General features: G+C 39.6%; 1 protein-coding gene across 7 annotated transcripts in view; it reads right to left on the bottom strand.

The window, feature by feature from the left end:
* LOC106091839 (circadian locomoter output cycles protein kaput) overlaps positions 1–25,764 on the bottom strand; it is a 94,177-nt gene that overhangs the window by 51,962 nt on the left and 16,451 nt on the right. Inside the window, exon 1 of one of the 7 annotated variants that reach the window (XM_013258517.2) lies at positions 6,490–6,566. The exons of the other annotated variants lie outside the window; for them this stretch is intronic. The gene's annotated coding sequence lies outside the window, so the exon portion shown is untranslated. Of the gene's footprint in view, positions 1–6,489; positions 6,567–25,764 lie in introns of those variants that run through there. 7 annotated transcript variants of the gene reach the window in all.

Genomic DNA, 25,764 nt, shown 5'->3' with positions numbered 1-25,764 from the left:
AAAAGTGTATTGATCGGGACAATGTGGGACTCAAATGAAAGATATTCAGAAGTAGAGTAAGAATTTCTTATTAAAAATTGGTTCCAAGTAACTGGAGGGCCGCCACAACCTAAAAACCCCCTAAAATAGGTTTATTGGACGATCATGACAATATGGGACTCAAATGAAAGATATTCGGGAGTAGATTTCTGATATGGGCTGCAGGGAGGTACAGACTTTATAACTTGTTGATATCGGAAGGGGACGTTCCTGAAGGAAACATAGGCTATATAATTTCTTGATATCGGAAAGGGGGCGGACCCTCCCCTTTACTCCAAAAGTACTATCCAAAAATTAAAGTGTATCGATCGGGACAATATGGGACTCAAATGAGGAGTTTTCAGGAGTTCAGAACGAATTTCATATTTAAAATTGCCACCACAACCAAAAAACCCCCTAAAATAGGTTCATTGGACAATCATGACAATAAGGGACTCAAATGAAGGGTTCTCGGGAGCAGATTGTGGATATGGGCGGGAGGGATGAACAGGCTTTATAATTTGTTGATATTGGAAGGGGGAGTACCCTGCCCCGTTGACCCACAAATACCACCCAAAATCAAAAGTGGACCGATAATGACAATATGGGTATCAAATTCAAGGTATTTGAGTGTAGAATGCGAATATGGTATTAAAAATTCGTTCCAAGAACCCAGGAAGTTGCCCTAAACCCAAAACTCCTCCAAGCAGATAAATTTAACGTTCATATCAATATGGGGCTCAAATGAAAGGTATTCGGGGGTAGATAACGAATCTGGCATACAAAATCTGATTGAAGTATAGGGGGTCACCAACCAATCACCCGAAAACGCCCCAAATGGGCATATAGACCAATTATGACTTTATGACACTCGGTTTGTTTGTTTGTTCCGTAGACTCAAAAACGGCTGAACTGATTTTCTTAAAAATTTTCACAGATTATGTAGGCTTTTGTGGAAAAAAAACATAGACTATATAATTTTTATACCCTCCACCATAGGATGCGGTTACACTAATTTCGTCATTCTGTTTGTAAATCCTCGTAATTTTCGTCTAAGATTCCATAAAGTATATAAATTCTTGATCGTCATGACATTTTAAGTCGATCTAGCCCTGTCCGTCCGTCTTTCTGTCGAAAGCTCACTTTCGAAGGAGTTAAGCTAGCCGCTTGCCATTTTCCACAAATACTTCTTATTAGTGTAAGACGGTTGGGATTGGAAATGGGTCCATGGACCATATCGGTCCATGTTTGGATATAGCTGCCCTATAAACCGATCTTGGTTTTTTAATCACTAGAGGGCGCAATTCTTATCCGATTTGTTTGAAATATTGCATTAAGAGTTTTGTTTTACTTTCCAACAACTGCGCTAAGTATGGTTGAAATCGGTTCATAACCTGATATAGCTGCCGTATAAACCGACCTGGGGTCTTGACTTCTTCAGCATTCAGGGGGCACAATTCTCATCCGATTTGGCTGTAATTTTGCACCCGGAGTTTTGGTATCACTTTCAATAACTGTGCTAATTATGATTCAAATCGGTTCATAACCTGGTATAGCTGTCATATAAACCGGTCTGGGCTCTTGACTTCTTGAGCATCTGGAGGACGCAATTCTCATCCGATTTGTCTGAAATTTTGCATGAGGTGTTCTGTTTTGATTTCCAATAACTGTGCTAAGCATGGCGCAAATCGGCACATATCCTGATATAGCTGTCATATAAACCGATCTGGGATCTTGACTTCTTTAGCCTCTAGAGGGCGCAATTCTCATTTGATTTGGCAAAAATTTAGTACAACGGCTTCTCCCATGACCTTCAACATACGTGTCCAATATGGAGTGAATCGATCTATAGCTTGATACAGCTCCCATATAAACCGATCTCCCGATGTTGCTTCTTGACCCCTACAAGGTGCAATTCTTATCCGAATGAACTGAGATATTACACAATGACTGCTACAATGTTCAGCTTTCAATTCATTTATGGTCCGAATCAGACTTTTTTTTTCTTTCTATACTTTTTTTTTCTTTCTATAAATCTTGGAAATTTTCTTGGAATTAAATTTGCCATCGTATCATGCAATACACCAAGCGAATTACATATCTATGTCCATGTCTATGTAAGTAAAGTGTTAAGAAGTTTTGTAATTTATTTTAAAAGAAATAAACCCTGAAACCCTGGAAGTGTGTTGCAATTAAACACTTTGTAGGAAAATTTCAAATATTATTTCAACTCATACATAGTGCTGTGAGGAAGCACCAAAAGGTCCTCTTTGAGACGTTATCCCTTTTTCCCATCGCTTTTGCATAAAAATTGTGAAAGTCGCAACGAGTATGAATGAAATAATGGAAGAAATTTTGAAACAAATCTTAAGAAATGTTTCTTCTTCAAATTGGACATCAGTTTCATTTGGTCTGAGAGCTAAGAAGCCTTTTCTGGAGAAATTTTATTAGTTTTTCAAACTAATCACTGTAGTTTTTTGTATCAACTGTTAGAGAAGGTAGGACAGGTAGAAACAAAGAAAAGTGTGCTAAGTTCGATGAGGCCGAATCTTACGTACCCCCCCCCCCCCAGGGATAGCATTTGTCAAGTTTTTTGTACGGTATCTCTTTATAGGCAAACAAAGGATTATGGTTAAGAATTGCTATGATATTGGAGCTACATCAGGTTATTAAGCGATTCGTGCCAAACTTGGCTTGGATGATGGAGACAATCGAATAAGAATTCTGCCCTTTAGAGGATTAAGAAGCAACATCGGGAGATCGGTTTATAGGGGAGCTATATCAAGTTTCCGACCGACTCAGATTATATTTGGCACGTATGTTGAAGATCATAGTGGAAGACTTTGTGCAAAATTTCAGCCAAATCGGATAAGTATTGCGACCTCTAGAGGCTCACGAAGTATAATAGGGCGATCGGTTCATTATGGACCCATTTAGTCCATACTTGCCACGCATGTTGAAGTTCATAGTTGAAGTCTTTGAGCAAGTATTTCGGATAGGTATGGCGTCGTCTAGAGGCTCAAGAAGTAAACTAGAGCAATCGGTTAACATGGGAGCCGTATCAGGTTATGAACCGAATCGGTTCAGATTTGTAACATATTTGACATCTTGAGGTGGTAGTAGAAAACTTTCTTCAAAGTTTTAGCCAAATTGGGTAAGAATTGCGACCTTTATTCTGACCCAATTTAGCTAAAAGTTTGAAGAATAATTTCTACTACGACCTCAAACATTAATGTAAAGTGCAGTCTGAATCTCCCCATTATACTTCTTGAACTTCTAGAGATAACATGATATAGCTCCCATATAAGCCGATCGCCCGATTTGACTTGCTTAGCCTATAGAGGGAGCAATTCTTATCCGATTTGTCTAAAATTGTGTACAATGACCTTCAACATGCGTGACAAGCATGGTCTGAATCGGTCCATAAACAGATATGGCTTCCATATAAAACGATTTCCCGCTTTTTAACTTCTTGGCCCCTAGAGGGCGCAATAATTATCCGATTTTACTTTGTAGCCCCTAGAGCTCGCAATTATTATCCTATTTGGCTAAAATTTTGCACAATGATTTCTACTATGACCGCCAACAATTTTGTCAAGTGTGGCCTGAAACAAATGGAGGCCACCGTAGCGCAGAGGTTAGCATGTCCGCCTATGATGGTGAACGCCTGGGTTTGAATCCTGGCATGACCATCAGATACAATTTTCAGAGGTGGTTTTCCCCTCCTAATGCTGGCAACATTTGTGAGGTACTATGCCATGTAAAACTTCTCTCCAAAGAGGTGTCGCACTGCGGCACGCCGTTCCGACTTGGCTATAAAAAGGAGGCCCCTTATCATTGAGGTTAAAAATTTGAATGGGACAGCACTCAGTGATAAATGAGAAGTTTGCTCCAGTTCCTTAGTGGAATGTTCATGGGCAAATTCGTTTTTGCAAAGGTTGTCATTTTTTTTAGTAAAACTTTGCAGAATGACTTCTACTTTGACCTCCAACATTTTGTCAAGTGTGGTCTGAATCGTCCTATAACCTAATATGGCTCCCATAACAATCGATCGCATGAATTTACTTCTTGAGTTCCTAAAGTGTCAATTTTTATTCGATTTGACTGAAATTGTGCACAACGACTTCGATTATCACTGCCAACATTTGTTTCAAGTGTGATCTGAATTGGTCCATAACCTGATATAGCTTCCATAAAAGCCGATCGCCCGATTTCACTTCCTGAGCCTATAGAGGCTCCCTCTATTCTTATACGATTTGTCTGAAATTTTGTACAAGGACTTCTCCAATCACCTTCAACATACGGGCCAAGTATGGCCCGAATCAGTCCATAACCAGATATGGCTCCCATATAAAACGATTTCCCGCTTTTTTACTACTTGAGCCTCTAGAGGGCGCAATAGTTATCCGATTTGGCTTTGTGGCCCCTAGAGGTCGCAATTCTTATCCGCTTTGGCTACCATTTTGCACAATAATTTCTACTATGACCGCCAACATGTTTGTCAAGTGTGGCCTGAAACAGCCTATAACCTAAAATGGCTTCCATATAAATCGATCTTCCTATTTTACTTTTTGAGCCTCTAGAGGGCGTAATACTTATCAGATTTGGCTTAAATTTTGCACATAGACTTCTCCCTGGACCTTAAACATTTATATTAAGTATGGCCACAATCGGCCCATAAACTGATAAAGCTGCCATATAAACCGGTCTCACCCTTTTTTAATTTTTAAGCTTCTAGAGGGCGCAATAATTAACCAATTTGACTTTGTAGCCCCTAGAGGTCGCAATTCTTATCCGATTTGGCTTAAAATTTGCTGAATTACTTCTACCTCCAACATTTTTGTCACGTGTGGTCTGAATTGGTCCATAACCTCATATGGCTGCCATATAAACAGGTTTTCCTATTTTACTTTTTGAGCCTCTAGAGGGCGCAATACTTTTGGTTAAAATTTTGCACAAAGACTTCTCCCATGACCTTAAACATTTATGTTAAGTATGGCCACAATCGGTCCATAAACTGATATAGCTGCCATATAAACCCATCTCCCCCTATTTAACTTCTTGAGCCTCTAGAGGGCGCAATAATTATCCAATTTGACTTTGTACCCCCTAGAGGTCGCAATTCTTATCCGATTTGGCTAAACATTTGCAGAATGACTTCTACCTCCAACATTTTTGTCACGTGTAGTCTGAATTGGTCCATAACCTCATATGGCTACCATATAAACAGGTTTTCCTATTTTACTTTTTCACCCTCTAGAGGGCGCAATATTTTGGCTGAAATTTGAAATTTTGAGCCTTAAGAGGGGGCAATACTTATTTGATTTGACTTTTTATCCCATAAAGGTCGCAATTTTTATTCGATTTGGCTAAAAATTGCGCCTCTAGAGGGCGCAATAATTATCCAATTTGACTTTGTAGCCCCTAGAGGTCGCAATTCTTATCCGATTTGGCTAAACATTCGGAGAATGACTTCTATCTCCAGTATTTTTGTTACGTGTGGTCTGAATTGGTCCATCACCTCATATGGCTACCTTCACCCTCTAGAGGGCGCAATACTTTTGGTTGAAATTTTGCACAAAGACTTCCCCTATGACATTTACCGCACGTGCAAAGTATGGTGCAAATCCGTATACAACCTAATATAGCTGCCATATAAACCGATCTTTTGATTTTACTTCTTGAGCCTCTAGAGGGGACAATAAATATTCGATTTGTCTTTTTAGACCCTAGAGGTCGCAGTTCTCACCCGATTTGGTTAAAATATTGCAGAATGACTTCTGCTATGACCTTCAATATTTGTGTGACGTGTGTGGTTTGAATCGGTCGATAGCCTGATATAGCTTCCATATAAACCGATCTCCCGATTGACTATACGCGCAAGATACGCAGTAGACACGGTTCAAGCCCAAAAATAAATATAGCCCCATATAAAACCATTTCCCCATTTTATTCTCTTAGGCAAATATTGGATTGCCCAAAAAGTAATTGCGGATTTTTTAAAAGAAAGTAAATGCATTTTTAATAAAACTTAGAATGAACTTTAATCAAATATACTTTTTTTACACTTTTTTTTTCTAAAGCAAGCTAAAAGTAACAGCTGATAACTGACAGAAGAAAGAATGCAATTACAGAGTCACAAGCTGTGAACAAGTTTGTCAACGCCGACTATAAGAAAAATCCGCAATTACTTTTTGGGCAACCCATAGAAATATGGCTGATGATTTGATTTCTTCAAAAACCGCCTAAACTTTTTTATATTCGCCCAGACATATGGCTTACGCCCTGAAATGTAGAGTTTTTAGTATTCTTGGCATAGATATTGCAGGTCGAGAACACTTTAATGTTTTCGATTTTCCCAACAATGTTGCTACGTGAAGCATTAAACTAGTCACGATGTTGCGTAGTCGGCAACAATAATACCGGATTACAACATTTACTATAATTATTTGCAAGTATTAATTTAATTACCCGGCACTGGATGTAACTAGAAAGCGTCAGGAAAAAAAAAACAAATCTAAACAATCACAGCGAAACTCTGACAACTAAATGTTTGCACTGACAATGGCATGTAGTACTACCATGGCTAACCAAGTTCTTGGCTTAGAAACCTGTTTGGCCAGACGACAAAATTACATTGCATTTGAATAGCAATCGATGTATGGTTGAGCAATTAATTTGTTGTTGGAACATTCAATAACGACCTTCGCATATGATGTCCAAAAGGCGCAGCATTTATCTCCTAAGGGTACAAAGTTTAGCTGAAAGAAATATCAACGGAATTTAGAGATTTTTAAGGGAGACTTGCTTTTCTTTTTAGAAAATGACAACAACCTGCTGTGTGCTTTTTTTTTTAAAAAATAAATAACGATTTAAATTGAGTCAAGTTTAGAGTGCAGCGCTGCTATTGAAGGTAGTTGCCTGGGCTGCATATGCCGGGAAACCAAAGTCACCACCACCATCAATGCAAAGCTAGACCAGAAATGTCAACAAAACAAATAGGGATTAGTGTCGGCTTAAAACCGAATAAGCGGTTAATAACTGTTTTTAGTGTGTTCAAAACGGCAATAAAAGAAAAGGCCATCGTGACGGAGACGTTTGCCTGTCCGTTTATAAAGCTGGACACATTGGTTCGAAAAATTTCAGACAAATCGGACGAAAATTGAGGCTTTTAGAGACTCAAGATGTCAAACCGGAAGATCGGTTTATATGAAGCTATATCAGGTTATAGACCGATTCGAACCGTACTTGGCACAGTTGTTGGAAGTCATTACAGGACACTATGTGCAAAATTTCAGCCAAATCGGATGAAAATTGAGGCTTGCAGGGGCTCAAGAAGTCAAATCGGGAGATCGGTTTATATGGGAGCTATATCGGGATAAAGACCGATTTATACCGTACTTGGTACAGTTGTTGGAAGTCATGACAGAAGACTATGTGCAAAATTTCAGCCAAATCGGATGAAAATTGAGGCTTCCAGGGGCTCAAGAAGTCAAATCGGGAGATCGGTTTATACGGGAGCTATATCAGGTTATACACTGATTTGGACCGTACTTTGGCTCAGTTGTTGGGAGTCATAACACAACACTATGTTCAAAATTTCAGTCAAATTGGACAAAAAATTCGGCTTGTAGAGGCTCAAGAAATCCAATCGGGGGATCGGTTTATAAGGGAGCTATATCAGGTTATGCACTGATTCGGACCGTACTTGGCTCAGTTGTTGGGAGTCATAACAGAACACTATGTGCAAAATTTCAGCCAAATCGGACAACAATTACGGCTTTCAGGGGCTCAGGAAGTCAAATCGGGAGATCGGTTTATACAGGAGCTTTATCAGGGTTAAAGACGAATTCGGACCGTACTTGGCTCAGTTGTTAAGAGTCCTAACAGAACACCATGTGCACAATTTCAGCCAAATCGGACAAAAATTGAGGCTTCCAGGGGCTCAAGAAGTCAAATCTGGAGATCGGTTTATATGGGAGCTATATCGGGATATAGACCGATTTATACCGTACTTGGAACAGTTGTTGGTAGTCGCAACAGAACACTATGTGCAAAACTTCAGCTAAATTGGACAACAATTACGGCTTTCAGGGACTCAAGAAATCCTGTCGGGAGATCGGTTTATATGGGAGCCATACCTAAATCTGAACCGATATGACCCATTTGCCATACCCCACGACCTACGTCGATATTAAGTATCTGTACAAAATTTTATAAGGCAAGCTTCACGCATTCGACCGCTATCGTGATTTCGACAGTCGGACGGACGGACACGGAACGGATAGAGAAAACTCTTTGAAATTTGAGTGGGAGCACAAATGAGGGCCCATGTGATTGGCACCACTAAATTTTTTTTTGGCAGAAATTTTGCACCTTAGCTCTAACGATTTCAAAGAGTTGTCTCTGTCCGTTCTCAAATGGAATATTTTTTATTCGTTTTTTTTCGATTCGATCCCACTGTGCAACGTTTGTGAGGTACTCAGCATAGGTCTGGAAAGGCATCGGGTGTGGGCTAAGAACCCCCCAGAATAGTTGTAGAAACATTGAGTTCGAATCCTGACGAGAACATCAGAAAAAAATTCAATGGTGTTATCCCCTCCTAATAGTAGCGACATTTGTGAGGAACCTTGCCATGTAAAAACTTAACCCATAGAGGTGTCGCACTGCCGCATGCTGCTTGGACTCTGCTATAAAAGAGGATGCCCCTTATCGTTGAGCTTAAAATTTGAATCGCCCTGCTGGGCATTGATATGTGAGAAGTTTTCCCTTGTTCCTTAATGGAATATTTATGAGCAAATTTTTACTTTGCATAGTATTTGCAATTTTTTTATGAGCTCAATACCTTAATTCGGAAGATCTGCCTGGAGCCAAATATAGACCGATCAGAACTATATTAGGTCAAATAGATCTGTGTACCAAATTTCAGCGATATCGGATAATAAATTCGCCTGTTAAGGGTCCAAGACCTTAAATCGGGAGATTGGTCTATAGGCAGCTATATCCAAATATGGACCGATCTTGATTATATATGGCACGGATGTCGAAAAGCCTAACATAGGCTGTGCCACTGTGCCAAATTTCGGAGAAACCAGATAACAAATACGCTTGTTATGGCCCCGAAACCCTAAGTAGGGAGATCGGTCTATATGGCAGCTATATTCAAATATGGACCGATCGGAACCATTTTTGACACGGATGTCAAAAAGCATAACATAGGTATCTGTGCTAAATTTCAGCGAAATCTGATAATAAATGCGCCTGTTATGGGTCCAAGACCTTAAATCGGGAGATCGGTCTATATGACAGCTACATCCTAATGAAGCTCGATCTTGACTATACTCCGTACGAATATCGAGGAGCCATACGCTACACATTATGGAAAATTTCAGCGAAATCGGATAATAAATGTGGCTTTAGTGAGCCTAAGACCTTAAATCGTCAGATCGGTATGTATGGGGGCTATATCAAGACATAGTCTCACACGGCCCATCTTAGAACTTAACCTACCTTTGGGCAAAGACAGAATCTGTGCAAAGTTTCTGCAATTATTTTCATTTTTGTACCCTACACCACCACTGTGGTACAGGGTATTAGAAGTTTGTATATTTGTTTGCAACGCTAAGAAGGAGAAGAGCTAGAACCATTGATAACTATACCGATCAACTCAGAATAACTTTCTGATTCTGTCTGTCCGTCCGTCCGTCTGTCCGTTTGTGAGTCCATATACTTTTGTAATACAAGGTACAATTCGTATTTGTTGTCCAGTCGTCAGGAAATTTCGCATATATCACTTTTTTGGCTTAAGGACGAAAGCTATTGATTTTGGTAAAAATCGGTTCAGATTTAGATATAGATTCCATATATATGTATCGCCCGATTTGCCCTTAAATGGCCATAGTAACTACAATTTTCAACCGATCTGCACAAATTATGGCACGGATTGTTTTGCTAATGATCTTAACGTATCTGCAAGATTTCATCAAAATCGGTTCAGATTTGGATATAGCTCCCATATATACGCATCGCCCGATTTTTACTTAAATGACCGTAGTAGCTTCAATTTTTAACCGATCTGCACAAAATTTGACAGGGATTATTTTGTTGCTGATCTTAACATATATGCAAGATTTCATAAAAATCGGTTCAGATTTGGATATAGCTCCCATATATATGTATCGCCCGATTTCCACTTAAATGGCCGTAGTAACTACAATTTTCAACCGATCTGCACAAAATTAGGCACGGCTTGTTTTGTTACTGATCCTAACATATCTGCAAGATTTCAACAAAATCGGTTCAGATTTGGATATAGCTCCCATATATATGTATCGCCCGATTTGCACTTATATGGCCGTAGTCAATACAATTTCCAACCGATCTACACAAAATTTGGCACGAATTGTTTTGTTACTGATTTTAACATATCTGTAAGATATCATCAAAATCGGTTCAGATTTAGATATTGCTTCCATATATATGTATCGCCCGATTTGCCCTTAAATGGCCATAGTAACTAGAATTTTCAACCGATCTGCACAAAATATGGCACGGATTGTTTTGCTACTGATCTTAACGTATCTGCAAGATTTCATCAAAATCGGTTCAGATTTGGATATAGCTCCCATATATACGCATCGCCCGATTTTTACTTAAATGACCGTAGTAGCTTCAATTTTTAACCGGTCTACACAAAATTTGACAAGGATTATTTTGTTACTGATCTTAACATATATGCAAGATTTCATAAAAATCGGTTCAGATTCGGATATAGCTCCCATATATATGTATCGCCCGATTTACACTTCAATGGCCATAGTAACTACAATTTTCAACCGATCTGCACAAAATTTGGCATTGACAGTTTTGTAACAGATCTTAACATATCTGCAAGATACCATCAAAATCGGTTCACATTTGGATATAGCTCCCATATATATGTTTTGCCCGATTTGCACTTAAATGGCCGTAGTAACTCCAAATTTCAACCGATCTGCCCAAAATTTTGCATGTTGTTTTCGATCCTAACATATCTGCAGAATTTCATCAAAATCGGTTCAGATTTAGATATAGCTCCCATATATATGTATCGCCCGATTTCCACTTAAATGGCCGTAGTAACTACAATTTTCAACCGATCTGCACAAAATTAGCCACGGATTGTTTTGATACTGATCTTAGCCAGTCTGCAAGATTTAATCAAAATCGGTTCTGATTTAGATATAGCTCCCAATATATCTTTCATCCGATATGCCCTTTAATGTTGTAGTAGGCACAATTTAGATCCTTTCATAACAAAATCTTACATGGTTCAATTCGATATTTCAATAGGTATGCAAAATTAATGTATGACTAGATTTCGACGTATGTTCTATGTATTAAAAGTAGTACTTAGCCTCAGTCGTGTAACGTATTATATAGCGGCTACGCCCGACTTTTGGTTTTCCTTTCCGATTTTTTTGGAATTATTGCCAAAATCGGCTTTGTGTTTTTCGTTGTACAAAGGTTCGATTTTCATTTTTTACCCGATCTTACACGGCATAATTTGCATTGTTTATTTTTCGATTCTATCCCATTGTGCGTTTTTCCTTAATATGACGCTTAAGAGTAAATTATCATTTACAACTTTTCTTTCCTTATTGGTCCCTGAAGTTCCAACCCATAAAACTTCGGGTTTTCGGGTTTCGGTCTCCCATTGGTCTGTATGCAATTCCAGTATGCCTCTATCAAAAGCAACAACGAACAACGTTTAAGTTTAAGGTCAAACAACACGCAAAACAGAGAGAGAGAGAGAGAGAAAAATCTTTAACTTATGACGAAATGCAAGCGCAAAACACTGCAAGAGCTTAAACAAACACATGTGCTTATCAATAAGAGCAGCTTTTGTTGTCAATGTGTTATAGTGTGTGTGCATTGCATTGCATTGTGCATGTAGTAGTTGGTCATTTGTGTTTTTCCATGTTCGGCTTTAAGCATTAGAATTTTTAAGGTTTTGTTTTTATTTTTGTTGTTGTTATTTAACCAGCATCGCTGGGAAAAAGCTCTAACAAAACAACGGTACTCAATTGTTGGTCACTACAGGCATGGTGTTTTTGTTTTTTTAAATTTAGGCGCGTGTATATCGCACAGTGGGATTAAAAATTTAAAATTGCAAAAGTGTTTAATGAATAAAGCATATATAGAAGCTATATCCAAATATGAAACAATCTGGACCATATAGGGCAAGGATGTGAAAGAGTCAGACGTAGTTAACCTGGCCAAATTTCAGAGAAATCTGTTATTAAATCCGATCGAAACAAGGCGGATTGGAAAGAAACTCGCACTGGTGTGTATATAGTCCAGTCATCCAATTCACTTCCTCTGAAAGCTGGAATGACGAGAGGAGTAGGTGCCTGGAAAAAATTCAGGTAGGGATAGAGATGTTGACACTTTACTCTGTGTCTTCTCTTCGAAATTTCGGGGTAGTGATCTAAAAGGTGCTCGACCATCGCCAACCCCTCCTCTCCAACACATACTCTCCAGAAGTCTAGCTCTACCTAAGTTCAGCGCGATTTCAAGGACCTGAAGTTGCAATGACCAATGAGGACTCGAGTACCAGTAACTCAAAATCTTGTTTCCTTCACATACTCCGGTGCTGAGGAAGCGACGTACAGTGGGATAGATTCGAAAAAAGCTGGTAAAAAATCTGCCGTTTGAGAACGGATAGAGATACAAATTTAAAAATTTTAAACGATTAGAGCTGGGCTGTTAACGAGATCATTTGCAAACTTTTAAGGCTCTAGGTGATCCGTTTACCACGGCTATCCCGACACGGGATAACTGTAAGCACCACACATGCTGGAACATTGAGGTCCGATTTGTGTGGTGCTCATTGCTGCTGTCACGAGAAGGTTAGCTGCAAGCTACCGGGCTTAGCTGCGATCTAGCGGGCTCGTCCACAGGTTGCGGATAGTGGAATGCTTCATACGGAGTAGCTGCAACAGCAGTCGCGGACAATCAACGGTTTCGAGCGGAGAGTCTCACTGAGAGGCCGGGTGGCATCGGCTCTTGCACAAATACTGAGTGCCTATGATGCTCGATATTACAGGTCGAGTTATTGGCGCCTTTAAATAACCAATGGCCACCCTGATCCTGCGGCGATCGGCCTTTTGGACCCGAACAAGCTTGCGCACCTAAAGGAGCTTTACGGGGATAGCCACCTCCACATGAAAATTGTGGCGACAACAACAAAAATTTTTCTGGCTACCAATCGTCAGTTGTGGTCCGTTTTCCAGTTTTTTTCCTTGATAATGCTCAAAAATCCCTCCAAAACAGTTCGGTTGAGGCCTACAATATCTCTTCAGTTTGGAATTTAAAAAAATGTAAAACAAGTAAAAGCGTGCTAAGATCGGCCGGGCCGATTATTGGGAAGCCACCACCAAGGTCCAATTCGGGTCATATTCAACAAAAGGGTGTATAAGATTACCGAGAGATCGGTAAATACGGCAGCTATATCGAAAGGGAGGCCGATCTGGGTCATTTTGAACATGGATGTCGAAGAGTATAACACAGCTCACTGAGCCACATTTCAGCGAAATCGGGTAATATACGCTGCTTTTTTTGGCCCAAACACTTAAATCGGGAGATTGGTATAAATGGCAGCTATATCCAAACATAGCCCTTTCTTGACAATACTACGTGCAAATGGTGAGGGGCCTAACAAAATTCATTGAACTAATTTTCAGCGTAATCGGTTAATAAATTCCCCTTTTATGGGCCCAAGACCTTAAATAGGAAGGTTGGTATATATGACAGCTATATTCAATTCGGTACAGGTCTGAGCCATATTTAACGGTGCACTGTCCCCACTGTCTCAAATTTGGTGAAATCGGACAGTAAATGAGCCTATTATGGACCTAAAAATCGGTATATATGGCAACTAAATCAAAATCTGGACCTTTTCTGGGCCGCATTGAACAAAGATGTCTCACTGTCCCAAATTTTGGTGAAATCGGACAGTAAATGAGCCTATTATGGGCCTAAAAATCGGTATATATGGCAACTAAATCGAAATCTGGACCTTTTCTGGGCCGCATTGAACAGAGATGTCGAGGTTCCTAAAACAACTCATTGACCCAAATTTTAGCGATATCAGACAATGAATGTGTTTATTATGGGCCCAAGATCTTAAATCGGAAGGTCGGTATATATGGCAGTTATATCCAAATCGGGACCGTATTGAAAAGGGATATCGAGGGGTCGAGGTTCCTAAAACAACTCACTGACCCAAATTTTAGCGAAATTGGACAGTAAATGCGCTTATTATGGATCGGAAACCTTAATCGGAAAGGCGGTATATATGACAGCTATATTCAAAAATTAACCGATCTGAGCCGTATTGAGCAGGGAGGTTGAGGGGCTTAATACAACTTATTGTCTTAAATTTCGGCGAAATCGGACAATGAATGTGTCCATTATGGGCCCAAAACCTTAAATCGAATGGTCGGTATATATGGCAGCTATATCCAATCCAATCTAAATCCAAATCTAGACCGATCTGAGCCAAATTGAACAGTGATGCAACTCACTGTCTCAAATTTCGGCGAAATCGGACTGTAAATGCGACTATTATGGGCCCAAAACCTTAAATCGGAAGGTCGGTATGTATGGCAGTTATATCCAAATCTGGACCTTTTCTGGGTCGTATTGAACAGCTATATCGAGGGGCCTAACACAAGTCACTGTCCCAAATTTCAGCGAAATTGAGACAGTAAATGCTCTTATTAGTGGTCTAAAACCTTAAATAGGAAGGGCGGTATATATGGCAGCTATATCCAAAACTTGACCGATCTGAGCCGTATTGCAGGGCAATATCGAGGGGCCTAACACAACCCACTGTCCTAAATCTCGGCGAAAACGGATAATAAATGTGGTTTTAATGCCCCTAACACCTTAAATCGTTAGATCTGTCTATATGGGGCTATCAATCAAGATGTGGTCCCATATAGCTCATATTCGAACTTAACCTGCCTATGCACAAAGGAAAGTACCTAAGCAAAGTTTCAGCTCAATAAGTCTATTTTTAAAGACTGTGAAGTGATTTCAACAAACAGACGGACGGACATGGTCTTAGATTTTTACGACGATCAAAAATGGATATAAGATCGGAAATGGATATTTCGATGTCTTGCAACCGGAAAGACAGTTTGAGTATACCCCCATCCTATGACGGGGGATAAATATCCATGCGTTGGGAATTTACCCGGTAGAATCCCATCTTCAACTGTGAACCGTTATTCAAAATATGAATATAAGAACGATGATTTGAAAATAAAGCATAGAAGTCATACAAAGCCTAAACCGTCTTTACTACTTCTAAAACCCACAAAGCTATATGTACAGATTTTTTTTTTATTTAAATACATCGTCATCACCTTGTACCTACTAAGCAAACGAACGTTTTTCTGTCCCGTGGCTTTCTTAAGAGCCGTCAAACCAATTGGGCAAGCCCTATAGTATAAACGTTCCTTTATGAAGAGACACCAACAAAAGGTTGCCAACCTCTCTCTAACAACTACAAATTTAAACGGTATTAAGTGTAAAATTCAACTTTGATTAAGTATTCGTCCCACTGTAATGCAATGCTCATTTACACACTAACTTGTATTACAACTCACAGATACATATGCATAGTATAAGCAATTGCATAGTAACGTTATTCTCTATTTCTCTCTCTCTCACTCACTCTCCAGCTTTTGGCTCTTCTCATTATCTAATTTGAAAATGCTGTAATACCAGAACGTTAGAGAGAGAGAGAGAGAGAGAGAGAGAGAGAAAAGCAAACAAAGAAAACGAAAACTGTATGACAATATGAAAATGAAAGATAACAAAAAATAATTAAATAATATAGGAAAGCTTTTGGATTAAATAACGTAATAAGTGAACAAAGTAAAAAAACAAAAAGAAAATTTTCAAAACAAACAGCGCTCGGATAAAAATCCAACAAAATGCATTCACATATGACATGATATCCATTTTTATTCTACCCCCATAGGATAGGGGGTATATTTGTATAGTCATTTCGTTTGCAACACATCGAAATATCCATTTCCGACCCTTTAAAGTATATATATTCTTGATCGTGGTAAGAGTCAAAGACGATCTAGCCATGTCCGATCGTCTGTCCGCCTGTCTGTTGAAATCACGCTACAGTCTTTAAAAATAGACTTATTGGGCTAAAACTTTGCACAGATTCTTTTTTGTCCATAAGCAGGTTAAGTTCGAAGATGGGCTATATCGGACTATATTTGGATATAGCCCCCATATAGACCGGTCTGCTGATTTAAGGTCTTTGGCCCGTTAAATCCACATTTATTATCCAATTTCGCCGAGATTTGGGACAGTGAGTTGTATTAGACCCCTCGATATCCCTGTTAAATACGGCCCAGAAAAGGTCCTGATTTGGATATAGCTGCCCGATTCCCTTCCTTCCGATTTAAGGTCTTGGGCCCATAATAAACATATTCATTGTCCGGTATCGCTGAAATTTTGGGGCAGTGAATTGTGTAAGGACCCTCGATATTCCTGTTCAATAGGGCCGGACGGGTCTAGATTTGGATATAGCTGCCATATATACCGACCTTCCGATTTAAAATCTTAGACCCATAATAGACACATTCATTGTCTGATTTTGCTAAAATTTGGGACAATGAGTTGTAGTAGGATCCTGGACATCCCTTTTCAATATGGCCCAGATCTGTCCCGATTTTTATATAGCCACCATTTATACCGACTTTCCGATTTAAGGTTTTAGGCCCATAATGAACGTATTTACTCTCCGATTTCGCTGAGATTTGGGACAGTGAGTTGTCTTAGGCTCCTCGACACCCCTGTTCAAAATGGCCCTGATCGGTCCAGATTTGGATTTAGTTGTCCTATAGACCGATCTCTCGATTTTAGGTCTTGGGCCCATAAAGGGCGCATTAATTGGCCGATTTTACCAAAATTTAGGACTGTGAATTGTATAAGTCCCTTTAATATGGGGTTTCAATTAGGCCCAGATCGGTCCAGATTTGGATATAGCTGCCCTATAGACCGATATCTCGATTTAAAGTCTTGGCTCCATAGAAGGCGCATTTATTACCCTATTTTGCCGAAATTTGACACAGTGACTTATGTTAGGCTTTTCAACATCCGTGTCGTATATGGTTCAGATCGATCTATATTTAGATATAGATGCCAAAAAGACCAATATTTCGTTCTACAAAAACAGTGACTTGAATTTATTAGACCACTCAATGTCTGTGCTGAATTTGATACAAATCGAACCATATTTCGATATAGCTGCTATGGGGGCATAAATTATGCATTTTTCACTGGGTTATCATGAAAGGTGGTTTACATATTACTCGAGATGGTGGGTGTCCAAAGTTCGAACTTAATACCTTTTTACTTGTTATACCCTCCATCATAGGATGGGAGTATACTAATTTCGTCATTCTGTTTGTAACACCTCGAAATATGCGTCTAAGACCCCATAAAGTCTATATGTTCTTGATCGTCATATCATTTTAAGTCGATCTAGCCATGTCCGTTCGTCCGTCTGTTTGTCGAAAGCACGCTAACTTTCGAAGACGTAAAGCAAGGTGTTGGAATTTGTAGATATCGTAAGGGGGCGGGCCCTCCGTCTTACTCCAAAAGCACCGCCCAAAAATAAAAGTGGACTGATCGAGACAATATGGGACTCAACTGAAGGGTATTCGGGAGTAGAGTCTTAATTTGATCAAAAACAGGGGCAAACTTCACACATATCAATGATAAGGGACCACCTTTTTATAGCCGAGTCTGAACGGCGTGCCGCAGTGCGACAGAGAAGTTTTACATGACGTAGTACCTCACAAATGTTGCCAGCATTAGGAGGGCATAACTGTTGCTGAATTTTTTTTCTGATGTTCTTCCAGGATTCGAACCCAGGCGTTCAGCGTCATAGCCGGACATGCTAACATCTGCGCTACGTTGGCCTTCGAAATGAAAGGTATTTGGGAGTAGACTACGAATATGGTCTGAAAGGATCAATACGCTATATAATTCGTTGATATCGAAAGGGGGGCCGACCCTCCCCCTTAACTCAAAAGCACCAAGCAAAAATTAAAGTGGACCGATCGGAACAATATAGGACTCAAATGATTTGTATTAGGGAGTAAATTACGAATATGGTCTGGAAGGAGAAATCAGCTATAGAATTTGTTGATATCGTAAGGGGGCGGGCCCTCCGTCTTACTCCAAAAGCACCGCCCAAAATTAAAAGTGGACTTATCGAGACAATATGGGAGTCAAATGAAAGGTTTTTGGGAGTAGAGTATTAATTTGATAATAAACATTGGGTGCAGGTGGCAAGAGGGCCGCCTTGACCCAAAACTCCCTCCAATAGGCATATTGAACATTCCACTAAGGAACAGGGGCAAACTTCTCATATATCAATGAGTGCAGTCCGATTCAAGTTAAAGCTCAATGATAAGGGGCCTCCTTTTTATAACAGAGTCGGAACGGTGTGCCGCAGTGCGACAGAGAAGTTTTACATGGCATAGTACCTCACGAATGTCGCCAGGATTAGGAGGGCATAACCGTTGCTGAATTTTTTTCTGATGTTCTCCCCAGGATTCGAACCCAGGCGTTCAGCGTCATAGTCCTAACCTGTGCGCTACACTGGCCTCCTAAATGAAAGGTGTTTGGGAGTAGACTACGAATATGGTCTGAAAGGACCAATAGGCTATATAATTCGTTGATATCAAAAGGGGGACGGACCCTCCCCCTTTAACTCAAAAGCACCGCCCCATTAATAAAAGTGGACCGATCGAGACAATATGGGACTCAAATGATTTTTATTAGGGAGTAAATTACGAATATGGTCTGGAAGGAGAAATCAGCTATAGAATTTGTTGATATCGTAAGTGGGCAGCCTTACTCCACAAGGACCGCCCAAAACTAAAAGTGGACCGATCGAGACAATATGGGAGTCAAATGAAAGGTATTCGGGAGTAGAGTATTAATTTGATAATAAACATTGGGTCCAGGTGCCTAGAGGGCCGCCTCGACCCAAAAGTCCCTCAAATAGGCATATTGAACATTCCACTAAGGAACAGGAGCAAACTTCTCACATATCAATGAGTGCAGTCCGATTCAAGTTTAAGCTCAATAATAAGGGACCTCCTTTTTATAGCCGAGTCTGAACGGCGTGCCGCAGTGCGACAGAGAAGTCCTGGATTTGAACCCAGGCGTTCAGCGTCATAGTCGGGCATGCTAACCTCTGCGCTACGTTGGCCTTCTAAATGAAAGGTATTTGGGAGTAGACTACGAATATGGTCTGAAAGGATCAATAGGCTATATAATTCGTTGTTATCGGAAGGGGGACGGACCCTCCCCCTTAACTCAAAAGCACCGCCCACTAATAAAAGTGGACCGATCGAGACAATATGGGACTCAAATGAATTTTTTTAGGGATTAAATTACGAATATGGTCTGGAAGGAGAAATCAGCTATAGAATTTGTTGATATCGTAGGGGGGAGGGCCCTCCGTCTTACTCCAAAAGCACCGCCCAAAAATAAAAGTAGACCGATCGAGACAATATGGGAGTCAAATGAAAGGTATTCGGGAGTAGAGTATTAATTTGATAATAAACATTGGGTCCAGGTGCCTAGGGGGCCGCCCCGACTCAAAACTCCCCCAAATCTTCATATTAAACATGAATGACAATGTAGGACGCAAATGAAAGTTATTGCAAATTGTTAATTTTGCCCATGAACATGCCGCTAAGGAACAGGGGCAAACTTCTTACATATCAATGAGTGCACTCCGATTCAATTTTAAGCTCAATCATATGGGGCTTCCTTTTATAGCCGCGTCCGAATGGCATGACGCAGTGTGACACCTCTGTGGAGAGAAGTTTTACATAGCATCTCACAAATGTTGCCAGCATTTGGAGGGGATAATCACCGCAGGATTTTTTCACCGTCGTTTCAGCGTCAAAGCGGACATGCTTACCTCTGCGCTACAGTGGCCTACGGATATAGTAGAGGAGTTGTATTAAAATAGAATGATTATTATATCCTTGTTGGTGGGTATTCAAGTTCGGCACTGCCAAACTTAGCACATTTTCTTGTAATTTTAGATATTTTCTACACCGCTTGCGAGTTATTTCATAAAATTAAATTTATATTATTCTTTTACCATTTTAGGACTTTTCGGTGTTTGGTGTTGACCAAAGGATTCCCACCTTTGCAACAGGTAATTTTAAGATCTTGTATATTAGGGCGGGTTGATTTGTATGGATGAAAAAAAAAAGTTAAAAATCGTTAGCAAAAACGTGATCTCGATAAAATTTTTTCATAGATCTAAAATCAAACCCAAATTCGTGCCTCTCGCATTGGGAAAGGCTATTATTTCATTATTTCTAGCATTTATTTTTTTTTTTTTTTGCAAAAGCGGGCATATACATTTTCAAGTCGAGAGACGCGTATTAGGATTTTATTTCAGCTACATGGTTTCCTCGGAGAAGTTACTTTGAATTTTATGTAGTTTGCAATTTGCGAATCGACCCACCCTATTGTTTATGTTGATATCGCAACTTTTTTTATCATAATTTTGAAGACTACTCATAATTTTGAAGGAACAATGGAATTTCGCAAATTGTTTCTAATTTTGCAAGACACTACACTGATGTTTACTATGCATGTCAAACAGTGACACGTTTGGTGTTTTCATGTTTATTGGTTTTCTGTTTTTAGTGAAGATTTGTTTACTTTAGAGAGAATCGCCATAAAGGAGAGAGAAAGAAATTATAAGCACTGATTATAGTATTTTAGCCGCCCTCCCTAACCACCCTCTTCAATTACATGAAAGCTTAGCTATGGGCGGTAGGGTGAGAGGGAGAGAGAGTGATTGATTTGAAAGTATTGATTTGTTTCTTCTTTACGGTCGATCAGAATTGGAAAACCAATAGTTGAGTAATATAATAATTTTATTTTTTTTTGTTATTTGTGGTCTATTGCTTGTGTGCATTATCAATTGTCTATTATTGTTATTGTCTGAAAGAATTGCAATTGCAATTGCAATAAACCTTCAAAGACTTCAAGTGTCTTTTGTTTGAAAGCGTAGGGCAAACAATTTAAAAATATTGTGGTTTATTTTAAGGTTTGACTGCTGCTTGACGGCTTAAGGCATAACAAGTTGAGATTGACTAAGATTCTGTTTGTTTGTTTGTTTATTATTTATGACATTACTAGTACAACAAGACATAAGTCTTATAATTGACTGTACTAGAATCACAAGAAGATACACAGTAATGGTATACAAAAATTAGAAGTAGGAAAACATTTTATAAATAAAATTGAAATTTGTGTTTTTTTGTTATTTGGGAAATTATGAAAGGGTTGAACAAACTATAATAAAAGAGAGAAATAAGCGGCTGTTTTCCGTTCGTTATCTACTCTCGCATACTTTTTATTCAATACCCATATTGTCCTTATCGGTCCACTTTTGATTTTGGGTAGTGTTTTCGGGGTAACGTTGAAGGGTCCGCCCCCTTCTGTTATCAATAAATTATTAAGCCTATTCCTACTTCCTGACCATATTCGTAATCTACTCCCGAATACATTTCATTTGAGTCCCATATTGTCATGATCGCCAAATAAACCTATTTTAAGGGGTTTTGGGGCTGGGGCGGCTCCCCCGGTACTTGGACCCAACTATTATTATGAAATTCGTACTCTACTCCTGAATACCTTTGATTCGAATCCCATATTGTCCCGATTGGTTCACTTTTAGTTTTGAGTAGTATTTTTGGGGTAAGGGGGAGGGTCCGTCCCCCTCCCGATATCAAAAAATTAAATAGTCTGTGATTCCTTCCAGACCAATCTACACAATCTGTGAAAATTTCAAGGTAATCGGTTCAGCCGTTTTTCATTTGGAAATTGTTGCCTAATTTCAGTTGAATATGTATTCCAATTTCCCAGTCGATTTTCTACTCTCAAATACCTAATCGCAATAAGTAAAAGTCCTGTTTAAGGGTGCGGTGGATCTTCAGAGACTTGGTCCCAGAAGTGAAAGTCAATTTCGTGCTCTAGCCCCAAAGACCTGTCATTTAAAATCCATACTGCCATGGTTGGTAAATATGTTCGATTTGAGAGGTTTTTTTGGGTGTGGGGTGACCCACGAAAAACTTAGTCCCACAATTGGATAACAGATTCGCTTTCTACTCTCAAATACCTTTAATTTGATACCCATATTGTTGTGATTGCTCTATAAATACATTTGGCGGGTTTTACCACCTCAAATTTCGTGGGGTGACCCACGAAACTCTTAGTCCCACAATTGGATAAAAGATTCGCTTTCTACTCTCAAATACCTTTAATTTGATACTCATATTGTTGTGATTGATCTATAAATACGTTTGGCGGGTTTTATCACCTCAAATTATGATAAAAAATTTTTGATTTTAGGTTAATGTAAGTGTGCCAACAAAGTTTCCTTAAATCGCCTTACCCATCTCCGAGATCTGGTATTTTTGAAAATTATTGTTAAGGCCCGTCATAGAGTGGGAAAGTTAAAAAATAATGCCGCAAACAACCGCAACGAAGTCATAACGAAGATAAATGCTGTATGATCAATTTTGACCACTAAGCCCTCTTTCTGTTCATGTTGGCTTCTCGAAATTAGCGCCATTTACTGGCTGTTTTCAATTGGATCAACTAAATCCATTTGAAAACAGCCAGTAGATGGCGCTAGCATAAATGTTGTTAGGAATGGCTGTACATCATAATTTTTGGGGTATGACGGCCTACATTCATTTGTGTCCCCACCCATTAATTAAATCACACAGTGTCCTGTTAGGTCATTACGATTGATCGACTGTTTTGGGGTGAGATGGTCCGCTAGATATATGACCAGAATGAAGATATCAGATTCGCAGTCCACAACCTTTGAGCTTTTAATTAACCCAATATTGTCATGATTGGTGTATGCAGTCATTTAAAGGAGGGTGTCTATATGAGGGTTGTGCGCCACACTCCATCTGCTACTTGAGCACATATTTGAATGTCACACTCTTATCAAAAATAGCCATCATTTGATCTCCTATTGTTTTTAATGGACAAATAATCTAATGGAGGGGATTTTTGGAGGTAAAGCACCAGATTCTTGGACACAAAGTTCAATGCCATATTCGTAATCAACTCCCAAATACCTTTCATTTATGTCTTATATAGCTATGATCGAGTAAAATTCACATTTGGGGGGCCTTTTGGGAAGCAAATACTTAGACATAAAATTTATGTCATATTCGTAATCTTCTCCCGAACACCTTTCATTTGAGCCCCATATTGATATGTAGGTCCAATATGTTTGTTTGGGGGTAGTTTTTGGGGTTGACCGACCCCTTGGATACCTGATCTCAATTTTTTATACCATATTCGTATTCTACTCTCCAGTACCTTTCATTTGATGCCTATATTGTCCCCAACGGTCCGCTTTTGATTTTGGGGTAACGGGGGCGGGGGCGAAAGAGGGCGAGGGGGCGAACCCTCCCCCCTTCCAATATCAACAAATTATAAAGCCTATACCTTCTTCCTGACCATATTCGTAATCACTCCCGAATACCTTTCATTCCAGTCCCATATTGCCATTATCGTCAAATATACCTATTTTAGAGTGTTTTGGGGTCGGAGTGGCCACCTAGTTACTTGGTTTCATTTTTATACCCACCATCGAAGGATGGGGGTAGACTCATTTTGTCATTCCGTTTGCAGCCCATTGAAATATCCATTTTCTATCCTCTAAAGTCCACAGCGTAAAAATCTAAGCCGATCTAGCCATGTCCGTCCGTATGTTTGTTGAAATCACGCTACAGTTTTTATAAAAGAGATATTGAGCTGAAACTTTGCACAGATTCTTGTTTTGTCCATAAGTAGGTTAAGTTCGAAGATGGGCTATATCGTACTATATCTTCATATAGCCCCATATACCGATCCGCCGATTTAGGGTCTTAGGTCCATAAAAGCCACATTTATTATCAGATTTTGCTGAAAATTGGGACAGTGAGTCGTGTCAGCCCCCTCGACATCCTTCTTCAATGTGGTCCAGATCGGTCCATATTTGGATATAGCTGACATATAGACCGATCCGCCGATTTAGGGTCTTAGGTCCATAAAGGCCACATTTATTATCCGATTTTGCTGGAATTCGAGACAGTGAGTTGTGTTGGGCCTTCCGACATTTTTCTGTAACTTGTCCCAAGTCGGTCCAGATTTGGATATAGCTGCCATATAGACCGATCTTTGGATTTAAGCTCTTGGGCCCATAAAAGTCGCATTTATTGTCCAATTTGGCCGAACTTTGGGACAGTGAGTTCCTTCCTTAATTTGGCCTAGATGGGTCCAGATTTGGATATAGCTGCCGTATAGACCGATCTCTCGATTTAAGATTTTGGGCCCATAAAAGGCGCATTTATTGTCCGTGTCGCCGAAATTTGAGACAGTGAGTTGTATTAGGCCCTTCGACATTCTTCATCAATGTGGTCCAGATCGGTCCAGATATGGATATAGCTACCATATAGACCGATCTTTGGATTTAAGTTTTTGGGACCATAAAACTCGCATTTATTGTCCGATTTGGCCGAAATTTGGGACAGTGAGTTGTGTAAGGTTCTACGACATCTCTCTGCAATTTGGCCCAGATCGGTTCAGATTTGGATATAGCTGCCATATAGACCGATGTTTTGATTTAAGTTATTGGGCCCATAAAAGGCGCATTTATTGTCCGTGTCGCCGAAATTTGAGACAGTGAGTTGTGTTAGGCCCTTCGACATTCTTCATCAATGTGGTCCAGATCGGTCCAGATTTGGATATAGCTGCCATATAGACCGATCTTTGGATTTAAGATCTTGGGACCATAAAACTCGCATTTATTGTCCGATTTGGCCGAAATTTGGGACAGTGAGTTGTGTAAGGTTCTACGATATCTCTCTGCAATTTGGCCTAGGTCGGTTCAGATTTGGATATAGCTGCCATATAGACCGATATCTCGATTTAAGGTCTTGCGCCCATAAAAGGCGCATTTATTGTCCGACTTTGCCAAAATTTGGGACAGTGACTTGAGTTAGGCCCTTCGACATTCTTCTTAAATTTGGCCTAGATCGGCTCAGATTTGGATATACCTGTTTTATAGACCGATCTCTCGATTTAAGGTCTTGCGCCCATAAAAGGCGCATTTATTGTCCGATTTTGCCAAAATTTAGGACAGTGAGTTGTGTTAGGCCCTTCAATATTCTTCTTTAATATGGTCCAGATCGGTCCAGATTTGGATATAGCTGCCGATTTAAGGTATTGAGTCCATAAAAGGCAAATTTATTGTCCGATGTTATACGCAATTGAACAATGACTTGTATTTAGTCCAAATCCGAATATATTTCGATAGCTCTAAGTGTGCCTGTAAAGGACTGCCACTCTTACTTAACCTAAAATACATATAAATTTGGACCGATTTTGATGACATTTTGCACACATATTAAGACGTCAAACTTTGATAAAGATCGTCGTGCGAAATTTGGTAAAGATGGGATCAAAATTGCCGCTTTTACAGCCTTATAGGACCATATTGGATGGATGATACATATGGGAGCTATATCTAAACCTGGACCGATTTGAAAGAAATTTTGCACACGCATTAACAAGTCACACAAAACATCTCATGTTAAATTTTGTAAAGATCGGACC

The sequence above is a fragment of the Stomoxys calcitrans genome, chromosome 1, assembly GCF_963082655.1.
Source record: "Stomoxys calcitrans chromosome 1, idStoCalc2.1, whole genome shotgun sequence".
Taxonomy (NCBI): domain Eukaryota; kingdom Metazoa; phylum Arthropoda; class Insecta; order Diptera; family Muscidae; genus Stomoxys; species Stomoxys calcitrans.
Note: the sequence above shows the minus strand (reverse complement) of the source record. Positions and strands in the feature narration are given on the sequence as shown.